We start from the raw sequence: 11,821 nt of genomic DNA, 5'->3' as shown, positions 1-11,821 counted from the left end.
AACGAAAACGAAGCCAAATTTGGTACGAGAACGCTGTTCTAGAGTCACGTGCGCTGTAATGCGGCACTGCCGGCGTCAGAGTGCGGCTGTCCTTGCGGTGCCACAGCTGCTTGTCAGCTCTAAAGTTGGTCAGGATGGCACTGGGGTGGTGCCCTCCTGTCTGATGCCTGTCTCCATCTCTCACATGTATGCATATATATATATATATTTCTCCCAAAACCCGACGCTAGCCCTCAGCCGCACACATTTGGCATGCGTTGAGATGGATATTTCTGTCTTTGACGCATACTTTCTCTGGGGTTTATTTGGTAACCCCATTTGCTTGGCATTCAACCCCTCTTTACATTCGTAGCGGATCCTCACTCAAAAGAATTTGAAGTATTAAGGACGTGGCTGTTTTCACAAGCTTTCAACCTGCACAGATACTCTCTCTTTGTTCTTCTTCATGTGACTTGATATAGTTATTTCCTTTCCTTTCTGTATGTAAACCGCTTAGGTCTGTTACCGCGGTATATAGTAAATGTGAAATAAATAGAACTGGATAGGAGAGGCTATTGTCTGGTTAAACCCTGCTGAGATTCCCGGCCAATGATATTCAGCACCACTTAACTGGAGAGTGCTGTTGAACATCACCCTAACTAGCCAGGTTAGGGGGAGCAGAGCCAGCATTTAGATGGTTAGGAGGGGGAGATATCACTGCACAACAATTTTTTGGTTAAGTCTTGATTCCTGAAAAGTTTTTGGTGATTATGACAGGTACCAACTTGGTATGCTCAAATATGGTTTTGGTTTTACTGCATCACGTAAGAACTATGAGAAATAGACATTTTTATGTTTACTGACAATAAAATATATAGTCAAGTTTACGTTTCGCACAAGCGACTAAATGAAACAGAATTAAAAGTGTTTTGCTCCCGAGTTTCTTTTATATTCAGTGTCTGGTGCATCACGTTGTAGCATCCAACAATAGTCGGCAAGCATTGACGGATTCCAATTGCCCTGGTATCGTTTCTCCATCGTAGCTATGTCTTGATGAAACCTTTCACCGTGCTCGTCACTCACAGCACCGAGATTTGCGGGGAAGAAGTCCAAGTGTGAATGGAGGAAATGAATCTTGAGTGACATATTGCACTTCATTCTCTTGTATGCTTTGAGAAGTTTGTCTACCAGCTGAATGTAGTTTGGGGCTCTGTAATTGCCCAGAAAATTGTCAACAACGTCTTTCAAGGCTTTCCAGCCAATTTTTTCCGGCCCAACTAACAGATCTTCAAATCGCTTGTCACTCATAACATGTCTGATCTGGGGGCCAACAAAAATACCCTCTTTGATCTTGGCATCAGTTATTCTTGGGAACATCTGTCTTAAATAACGAAAACCTTCCCCTTCCTTGTTCATTGCTTTCACAAAATTCTTCATGAGTCCCAGTTTAATGTGAAGAGGAGGCAAAAATATCTTTGTCGGGTCAACAAGCGATTCATGTGCTACATTTTTCTGTCCTGGAACTAACTTTTTACGGAGTGGCCAGTTCTTTCTAGAATAGTGCGACTCTCTGTCTCGGCTGTCCCATTCGCAGATGAAACAGCAGTACTTTGTATAGCCAAGCTGCAGTCCTAGTAACAGAGCAACGACTTTGAGGTCTCCACAGATATTCCAGTTATACCTGGTATACTGGACATACTTTAGTAACATTTCCATATTCTCATATGTTTCTTTCATATGTGCTGCATAGCCAACAGGTACTGAAGGATAAACGTTGCCATTGTGCAACAGAACAGCTTTCAGGCTTAACATTGACGAATCAATGAAAAGACGCCACTCTTCCGGGTTGTGATCACAACCAAAGACCGAGAACAATCCTTCAATGTCACAACAGAAACAGAGACTGTCGACTTGTGCAAAAAATTTGGTTATATCATGATGCCGGTCTCGAAACACAGAAATTTTCGTACCTGGTGATAGCAAACACCATTCCTGCAGTCTCGAACCTAGCAGCTCAGCTTTTGCTTTTGACAGACCCAAATCTCTGACCAAATCGTTCAATTCGGACTGTGTTATCAGATGTGGATCGCCTGATGAGGATGGTTCAAAATCCGGGTCAATGTCACTGTTAGAACCCTGCACTGCAGTTTCTTCATCTGGTTCGTCTAAGGTCCAATCCTCTGGTGGTTTCGGAACTGGAAGACTGTCATCATGTGGCATGGGTCTCATTGCTGAAGGCAGATTAGGATATTCAATTGACTTCTTGTTTTTGGCAGAGAAACCAGACACATTAGTCAAACAGAAATAACAGTCCGTCACATGGTCTTTCTGTTCTCGCCATATCATCGGAACAGCAAATGGCATCGTCTTTCGAGTACCTCTGAGCCAGGCTCTCAGACTAACAGCACATGTCGCACAGCAAATGTGAGGCGCCCATTGCTTGTCTTGATCACCTATTTTGCAGCCAAAATACAGATGATAGGCTTTCTTTACAAGGGCAGTCATCGAACGTCTCTGAGGCGTAAGTGTATATTCCCCACAGATATAGCAGAATGTGTCGCGGCTGTTACGACACCGACGAGACATATTGCCCGACACCAAAACGTCTATAGCATCAAGCTTACTTACTGTTATATTGCTACAGCTACTATACTACTATACTTTACTATACTGATACTATATACACACACGGACTATCTATATTAACCAAATGAGCAGGATCGGTGTATGGAAGCCACCATTATAGCATGGTGAGACAGCGCAAGCTCGTTCAGACCTGCCCAGACATGCCCAGGATGTCATCTTCCATAAAACAGCTTCCAACCTGGCTAGATTTTATGCATGGACATACCCAGGCGGCACAAACCGTTGTTGATAAGACACTTATGGGAGAAAAAATTGTTTGCATCCAAATATAAGAAAAAATCACGACAAAATTGAAGATTTCTCTGAAATGGTACGTGATGGGTAATTTTTGATGTAATATTCATGATCAGCACCCAAAATTCTATAAGAAACACCCAGCAGTGTTCAGGAAGCAAAAACTTTGTTGTGCAGTGTATTCAGTCTGTTAACTGACTAAGCAAAAAGGCTTTCCTAACACTGTGTCTCATTAATTGGGCACTGAACTGAATAACTGGCTAACTTTATATCAGCAGTCTAGCAAAAAAGGCAAGGGAGGTGTTTTTTCAACCAATGATCAGTCTGCCTCAATGAACTCGGGGAGCTGGGAATGGTAGAGTACAGCGATTGTCCCTTGAGGAAAGGTGTACCTTACATACTGATCAAGGATCCTTGTTGGGACTATTACTTTGAATAAAGACTGATCATTGGTTGAAAAGACACCTCCCTTTCCTTTTTTGCTAGACTGTTTATACTTTAAGGCAGGGGTGTCTACCCTTTTGGCTTCCCTGGGCTGCATTGGCCGAAAAAAATGTTTCTGGGGCCGCGTAAATGCTGAAGCAAGACAGAAGAGGGAGCCATCAAGACGGTAAACACCTGGGGGCAGCAGAGGAAAACACTGCATTGCCCTCAACCGGGGCCGCACAAAATACTTCACGGGGCCGCATGTGTAACTGTCTGCCTGTGTAACTTTGTAACAGCCCACATACCTGGATATTCAGTGTTAGTAGCTCTGCAAGCCCCAGCACTGAATATATGGTGTTAGTTTAGCCTGCAGTATGAACAGCCATGGGCTATTACCCCATCTGTCTCCTAACACACCCACACATCTATATAAAAACAGCATAATGCTTTTGTGTTTTGTGGGACCCAAATTCTACCCCCAATCATTCTATACCATCCTAGTCCCCTCCCATGGCACCCACCTTTTTCTCCTTCCCTCCGCCTCCCTCTCCCCCACCGCCCCATAGTGTCAAGCATTTCTCTCCTTCCCTACTCACATCCTCCTTATGGGGTCAGCATCTCTCTGTTAACCCCTTCTCTCTTCAGCATTTGCGTCCTTTTCTCCCCCCCATGTTGTCCAGTATTCCACTTGCGTCCTTTTCTCTCCCCCCATCTTCAGCATTTCTTTCCTTCCCTGCTACTGCTGCCTCCTCAATGAAATATTCTCATGTCATTTCCCCAGGGCAACAACTCTAGGAACTATATCAGAAGCATCATATGGCCAGCCTGGTGTGGAGTCTTGAGCATCTAAGCATGCTGAAGGCCTGCTGGCGCCCACATCCTACACACTTCCAGGTTTGGTTGGAGCAGAAGCCTGCTGACTTTGAGCATGCACAGACTCTCAAGGCCCCGTGCCAGCCAGCCATGCAGTTCCTCTGATACAGCCCAAAGAGTTGCTGCCCCATAGGATTGAGGTAAGAGAATAAAGGTCTCATGGAAGAGAGGTCGGGTAGTAACATTTTGGGGGTGCCAAGGCACCTGGGGCTCTCCCCATTCTGACACCTATGCATCTGTATATAAAGCAACACTGTAGCACCCATGTGCACACACTATAAAAGACAAGCTCCTTTGCCCCTCAAACACAGGGAATTTACACAGCCTCCTTCACACAGACTGACACCTGGATAAGTTGCCTATGGATGTTGCATCTTACGAGCTCCAGAAGGAAGCATGCATTTCAGAAAGCTCCTAAAAACACACCTCTTTCCCAAACAGGACAACCCAGCTTAAATTAATTCTCTGTTCTAGTTGTTGCTCTAAGACTATGATCTTTACTATTTATCATTATCTCCCTCCTTATAAAACTTATACAAACTTATCGTTATTTCCTCTCCTTATAAAACTTATACAAATTTTATGTACTCTTTCAAGTCCAGATGAACTTTCACAACTATATAGACAAACACATGCAGATGTAGGGAATAATTAATTTTTCCAGACCTTTCCTTTTAAATATAAACGTGCATGCAGTGAATATGTCTTAACTAAACATTATTGTTTAACCATTGACTTCATAAAATGTTACTTAATTTCTGTTATTTTTTAAACAGATGTAGTAAAGTTTAATGAGTACATTCATGATGGATTTCTGGTGGAAAAAGAACTAGAAATCCAAGTGTTTGTTCGGAATTGGCTGGAGTGTCATGCATTCTTTACAGGTTAATAGTTTATTGAAAGGGCAAAATATCCTGTCTTTGAAGATCAGTAATTTGCTGCTGTGTCTGAGGTAGGTGCTGAGATTCTGGATGTTAACTGGATCTTTTGGTCTTTGCATAGTAATCCACTTAACCGCATTATATAGTCTCTTGCATCGTATCGTGCTCTACAAGTCCCTCGCACTGTATTTTCACTGTATAAATATTTCCGCTGTATATGTACAGTCTCTTGCATTGTAAATTTGCATTGTATCTTCGCTGTATAAACACCTATGCTGAATATGTACAGTCCCCGGCATTGTAAACTGCTCTCAACTGCATAATACATTCCCTGGCATTGTATCTTCGCTGTATATGTACAGTCGCTTGCATTGTAAACCACTCTGAACTGTTTGTGGTATTGCGGTATACAAAAATAAAGTTATTATTATTAGGCATGCTATAGATGACTACTGTTAGAGTGATGAGGGATTGCTTTGCCTTAAAGAGGAAATTTAAAGTAAGGCTCAAATTCTAGTAGGTTGCAGGCAGGGCACTGCATGGAGGTTCTGTATTTGCAATGTAATAAATTTGCTGTGGGCACATACGTATAAAAGCTTTAATAAAACTGCTGTATACTTAGATCATTAGCAGAGCATTAAGGTGAATAACTTTTATACAGTCAATATAAAATGTAATATTGTATTGCATTAGATTTGAAGATGGGGGGTATCTTTTTTGATAGTAAAATGTATTACCCCCGTGGATATGAATATCTGTGGTAGTTTAATGTTCAAGAATTTCTAAGATTTTTTTTTCTCTTCCAGAAGTTTCCTTCTGCTCTTACAGCTGTTTAGTCAAATTAGCTATGGTGCAATGAGTCTTCTTTACAATTCTCTAGGGTTTTGCTCCATTCTTAGCCTTTCTTTCAAGTATCATACCCATCATGACAACATTCCTTGCCCAGAGATCTCGGACTGCTGCTCCCTCACACACCCTGATTTGTGTTCTTAGTCTGGCCTTTAGGTATTGCTGTTCAGTAATGTTGGGAATTCTGCGTCTTAGCTATGGTTAGTCCTGAGAATGGAAGTTGATTCTGGTAGTCGAACCTCAATCTCCTGCATGATAAAGGATGATGGGATTTGATACACCACCTTTCTGTGATCACAGTCAAAGTGGTTTATGTATTATATACAGGTACTTATTTTATGCCTGGAGCATTAGAGGGTTAGGTGACTTGCCCAGTCATAAGGGCCGTCAGGCTACTCCTCCACCAAGCCATTGTATTGGTCTTAAAGTATATGTTCACTTTTTTTTTTTTTTTAATGATTAACCTTTTCATTTTTGCTTGTTTATTTTATTATAATTAAAACTTTTCTACTGTAAATGAGTGAAATAAATTATGCCAATCAATAGATAGTTGGCTAACTATCAATCCCTCGGGGAGAATGTTAGGCCTTGAAGGAACAGAAATGAAAATAGAAAAATGGGAATATAAAGAATGCTTTTAATAAATGGACATCAGTATGGGCTCTCGAAGTATAAGCATGGGATTATGAGCCCGGCCATTAACTCATAGGTGACCAGCACCAGACATAAGTCTAAATGAGAAATGCCCCATACATCATTTAGTCCTGATCAATAAGAACAATCCAATTCAAATCTTCTTTCAATCAAGGTCAAACAACCACACCAAGGGAAACAAAATGAGATAAAAAGTGAAACGATAAAAAAATGAAAAAACAAGTGTATAAATATAAAGAATAAACAAACTCCCAAGAATCCAGTCTCCAAGTCAATAGTAATTGAAGTGCAAAGTGCTCAAAACCAATTTATACTGAGATAAACGTACTCCACTGCATCCCCCTAGAGTTTCATGATGTCATATTAATGATCACTAAAGTGCATAAGTTGTTTAAAAAGTTGATGTAAAAGTCCACAAATTGAAAAATTCATAAAAAATTAATAAGAGAGTAGATGTCCAAACACGTGAAAGCATTAATTTTCACTAAAGTGCATGAAGTGTTTAAAAAGTTCATAAAAAAGTTAAGAAATTGATGTTGAAACCCACACATTGGAAAAATTCATGAAAAGTTCATAAGGAAATAAATGTCCAAAGCCACAGTGATAAATAGTCATAAATATCCTATATAAAGTTCATATTTCCTTGTAACAGTTCAAAATGTCACTTAATTCATGGGAAATTTCATCCAGAACTGTAATTCACAGAGAAGTACTTAGCTGAATCTTGTAGAAATGTACTGCCACGCCAAGAATAAGATCACCACTCGACAGAGCTCCGTTTTGCCACCTTCATCAGGAGCGGAGATTGCCTGAAATAGTTTAAGCGGGTGACAGAGGCTTCTCAAACCTGTCAGCACTGTCTTCTGAAGCGTGAAACAATCACACAATTGCTTCAGAATGACTAGAAATTAATAATGGCATCTCAGGAGTTTAAGAACGCCATGGAGAACCAACGAGAACAGTGCACATAAGCTATGCGTGATGACATCAAAATGATGCCCTAGTGTGAATGCGCCCAAGAATTCAAGTGCAAGAGCGCTGAAAAATCAAAACAGAACAAGTTTGCTTATATAAAAAAATAATATAATGAAATAAAGCCCATAAAAGCCATCGGAAACTAATTAAAAGAAAAAAAGTTGTGAGAAGAAGGGATTTAGCTGGTAAAACATCTATCCACATTTTCATTGAGTCCCTTGGGAAAATATGATTTAAGATGAAAAATCCAAAAGTTTTCTCGCCTCAATTCCACTATATGTCAAGCTAATGGAAGGCCTCGTAGCTAAACTCCTCATCAACTACCTAGAAAACCATAACTTGCTCCACCCTACACAGTCTGGATTCAGAACCAACTTCATCACCGAGACACTACTAGGCTCCCTTCTGGACACAGCTAGACAACACCTCAGCACAGGCAAAAAAATGCTGATTATACAATTAGATCTCACCGCAGCATTTGATCTGGTAGACCACAACATCCTGCTACAAATACTAGATACAATAGGAATCACAGGCAAAGTACACACATGGTTTCAAGGATTCCTACAATCCAGGACCTACAGAGTTAAAGACAAACAAAGAAAAATCACAATCATGGTCCATCCCCTGTGGCGTATCCCAAGGATCACCATTATCCCCAACACTCTTCAATCTCTACATTGCATCCCTCGGCACCTGCCTAGACAAAATAGGCTTAACCTCCTATAGCTATGCAGATGACATCACCATTCTCCTTCCTTTTGATCAGCCAATGTCCACCATGACAGACACACTACACAGAACTCTAGAAACAGTGACAACATGGATGAAAGACCACAAACTAAAACTGAACCCAGACAAAACAAAATTCATACTTCTCGAAAAAAATAAAACCCCAACCATAGCAAACCTAGTAATAAACTCAATTACATACCCCATTCAACCCACTCTAAAACTTATGGGAATGACGATAGACAGATGCTGCACCATGCAACCACAAATCAACAAAACAATACAGAAATCATTTGCGGTCATGAAAAACCGAAGGCAAGTTTGAAAATTCTTCGACAGAAACCAATTCCAGCTCATGGTCCAGTCCCTAATCCTAGGTCTCCTTGACTACTGCAACATCCTCTATCTCTCCTGCCCTGTAACAATGATAAAACAACTACAAACAGTACTAAACACAGCCCTGAGACTAATCTATTCACTAAGAAAACACAACCACATCACCGACTCTCCAATCTACTAATCGCAACCCCAGACTACAAAACTTTCAGAAAATAAATAAAAACCCTGCTATTCAAGAAATCTATGAAAACTAACTAACACCATATGAAACATTTCAATCCTCTGAAGCAACCCGCTCTACTCTGTAACACCTCTGGACATATCCAGAAATCCTCTTCTGTAATCCGCCTTGAACTGCAAAGTAATGGCGGAATAAAAATCACTTATCTATCTATCTATCTATCTATCTATCTATCTATCTATCTATCTATCTATCTATCTATCTATCTATCTATCTATCTATCTATCTATATACACACACACACACGACTTCATCTGATCCTTCATAAACAATACTGCTAAGTACTCCTCTAAATATATCTGAAATGACTTTATGAGAGAGAAGGTGAAGCAGACAGGTGCACAGGTGGTGTTCTTGTTGATCCTCCCTGTCGAGGGCAAAGTCCAAAGCAGCGAAGCTTGTATCCTGGAGATGAATGTGTGGCTGTGCAGCTGGCGTCGGAGAGAGTTTTGGCTTTCTGGACCATGGGATGATTTTCCAAGGGCTGCTGAGCAAGGATTTTGAAGGTTTCCAAGTCATTGATGAAACGGTTATAATATCAAACCTTGTTGCTTATGCCAAAAGTCTTATCATCTGAAAATGTTAATAAGTTAAAGGCAGCTGATAAAGTGCTGAATATTGACACCTGTTGTACATTCCTTCAGCGATGGCGAGATTGCTGAAATGGTGTTAAATAAAGAAAAACCTGAGGATAGAAGCGATGAGGAAGAACTTGTGAACACCGGAGAAAAAATCCCTATAGATCAGGGATCTCAAAGTCCCTCCTTGAGGGCCGCAACGCATGCATGCATGAATATGAATATGCATGCACTGCTTTCAATGTATATTCATTGGGGAAATCCTGAAAACCCAACTGGATTGCGGCCCTCAAGGAGGGACTTTGAGACCCCTGCTATAGATGAAATGGTGAAAATTTGTGACCAGTTAATTGCTGGCATGGAACAACGTGCATTTATCAGTGAGCATGAGATTATGGCAGTGTACTTGATCAAAGAGAGACTGCTGAAACCGAAAACTTTATTAGACAGATGATACTGGAAGAAGCCAGTAGATAAACCAATCCCCCTAACTGTATCCCCCACCCTGGTATCCTGTTCGTCTGTCTTCTCTGTTTAGATCAGTGTATCGCAAACTGTGCGCTGCAGCACACCAGTGTGCCTCCTGAGATTCCAGGTGTGTCGCGACACACTGGCAAGGAGGAGAGTCAACTGCGCCAGCTAACTGCCTATAGGACGTGCCTATCGCAGTGAGAGGCACGTCCTGTAGGCGTCAGCCAGCGCAGATGACTCTCCTCCTTGCCGGTGTCTCTCCTCCTCTCCCCGCACCTCCCCTCCTCCAGGATCCCTCCACCGTAGCGAGTCGCAGCCAGATGGGCCTCTGTGCATGCACGTGATGTCATTGCATCGATGACCATGCACTTCTGAGTGCCTTCCAGCCGGGGCACTGGATTTAGTGTGCTTCTAGCTGGAAAGTTTGCAAGACACTGGTTTAGATTGCAAGCTCTTTCAAGCAGGGACTGTCTTCTTCGTGACTCTGTACAGTACTGCATACGTGTGGTAGCATTCTAGAAATAACAGTAATAGTAGTAGTACGTAAAAAGACTGCCACTGTTCCTGCAATAGTGTTAGATAGCCGATTACAGACAGAAAATGATGCATCTTAAACATTTTTCTCTAAGAAAGACTATGTGGCCTGGATTTCCTAACCAGTTTTTAGGCGCTGGTAGATGCCCAAGCTCGGATTAAAAAAACGCCGTTCAAATGATGATTTTACCTGAGTTTCAAGGCATCTACCACGTCTAAAATATTGGAACAAGAAACGCCATTGTGGGCATGGCTAATGCTCGAAATGGTGTTAGGCAGCCTAAAGCACCCACGGAGGTGCGATTCATGATAAAAATAGGCGCTGGAAATGTAGGCCTGGAAAATCCTGGCCAATATTTCTGGTGCCTATCTTTGCCAGAGGCGCAATCCTCTATATGGCATCATCGCGTAATTGACACACGATCGGTGGCCGCTTTTTAGGCACCGTATAGAGAATCCAGGTCTATGTTTGGAACAAGTTTGTGTTTGAAGTGCTTGAAGTGTTTAATGTTTGTGATGCTTTCCCTCTTTCGGCCTTTTTAAGCCGTGGTAGAGGCTTTGTACAAGGGGCTCTTTGTGATGGTGCTCGTTCATTAGCTGTTGTCGGTGTTGGAAAATAGTTGGGATGTGCACTCCTATATTTTATATCTGTCCTGCATGAAAATTTGAGGTAGGGCCACATCAGCCAATGGAGGCTCTTTGGTGAACAAGTTTGTGTTTGAAGTGCTTGAAATGTTTAATGTTTGCCTTTGAAATAAAAAAAGGTTTAGTGGCAATTTTAAGGACTTATAGTCTCTTTATTCTGACAAAAAACCTGAAATATACCTGGTTCCAAGGATTTTGGATAAAGGATCTTGTACCTGTACTGGAAACTTTCCTGTCGTATACTATTATTCTGACTTGCTTTATGAATAAATCTTTATCTTAGTCTTCTCATAGTCTTTTAGTTTCATTATCAGCAAATGAGGGGTTTATAACTTGGGAACTCTTTTGGTGTGTCTAGCCCCTGGACTTGATTTCTCATTATCTTATCTTTACACACCTCATTGTGATAAGAAATGCATCAGGAAATATATAATGTTTCAAGTTTTATTACCATTTGATGAATCGCTTATACAAACTTTCTAAGCGATGAACAACTTAAAAAGCCACAAGTTAGTGGACAAACAACTATTAGGGTAAAAAAAACAACAAACTTACATAATTAAATATAACAACTAACAATTTTTATCTGGCAGTCAGATTAAAGACAGACATGATAAAAGAAGGTTAGGGGGGAAAAGTTACAATTCATTCTGTATTGAAAAAACATAAAAGGGAAAAAACGAGAGGGAGGGAAAAGAATTGACTTCCGAAACAAGGTATGGTGTGTCAGAAATAAAATAATAAATATTAAAAGCATCTTGAAA

The 11,821-nt window shown here is 41.0% G+C and overlaps 1 protein-coding gene across 5 annotated transcripts in view; it reads left to right on the top strand.

The window, feature by feature from the left end:
* GALNT11 (polypeptide N-acetylgalactosaminyltransferase 11) overlaps positions 1-11,821 on the top strand; it is a 116,716-nt gene that overhangs the window by 140 nt on the left and 104,755 nt on the right. The window contains exon 1 of one of the 5 annotated variants that reach the window (XM_033931669.1): positions 1-22. The exons of 3 other annotated variants lie outside the window; for them this stretch is intronic. The gene's annotated coding sequence lies outside the window, so the exon portion shown is untranslated. Of the gene's footprint in view, positions 23-4,947; positions 5,111-11,821 lie in introns of those variants that run through there. One more of the 5 variants, XM_033931667.1, reaches the window with a different exon arrangement.

The sequence above is a fragment of the Geotrypetes seraphini genome, chromosome 2 (genome assembly GCF_902459505.1).
Source record: "Geotrypetes seraphini chromosome 2, aGeoSer1.1, whole genome shotgun sequence".
In the NCBI taxonomy this organism is placed as follows: Eukaryota; Metazoa; Chordata; class Amphibia; order Gymnophiona; family Dermophiidae; genus Geotrypetes; species Geotrypetes seraphini.
This window is presented reverse-complemented; position numbering and strand designations above follow the sequence as displayed.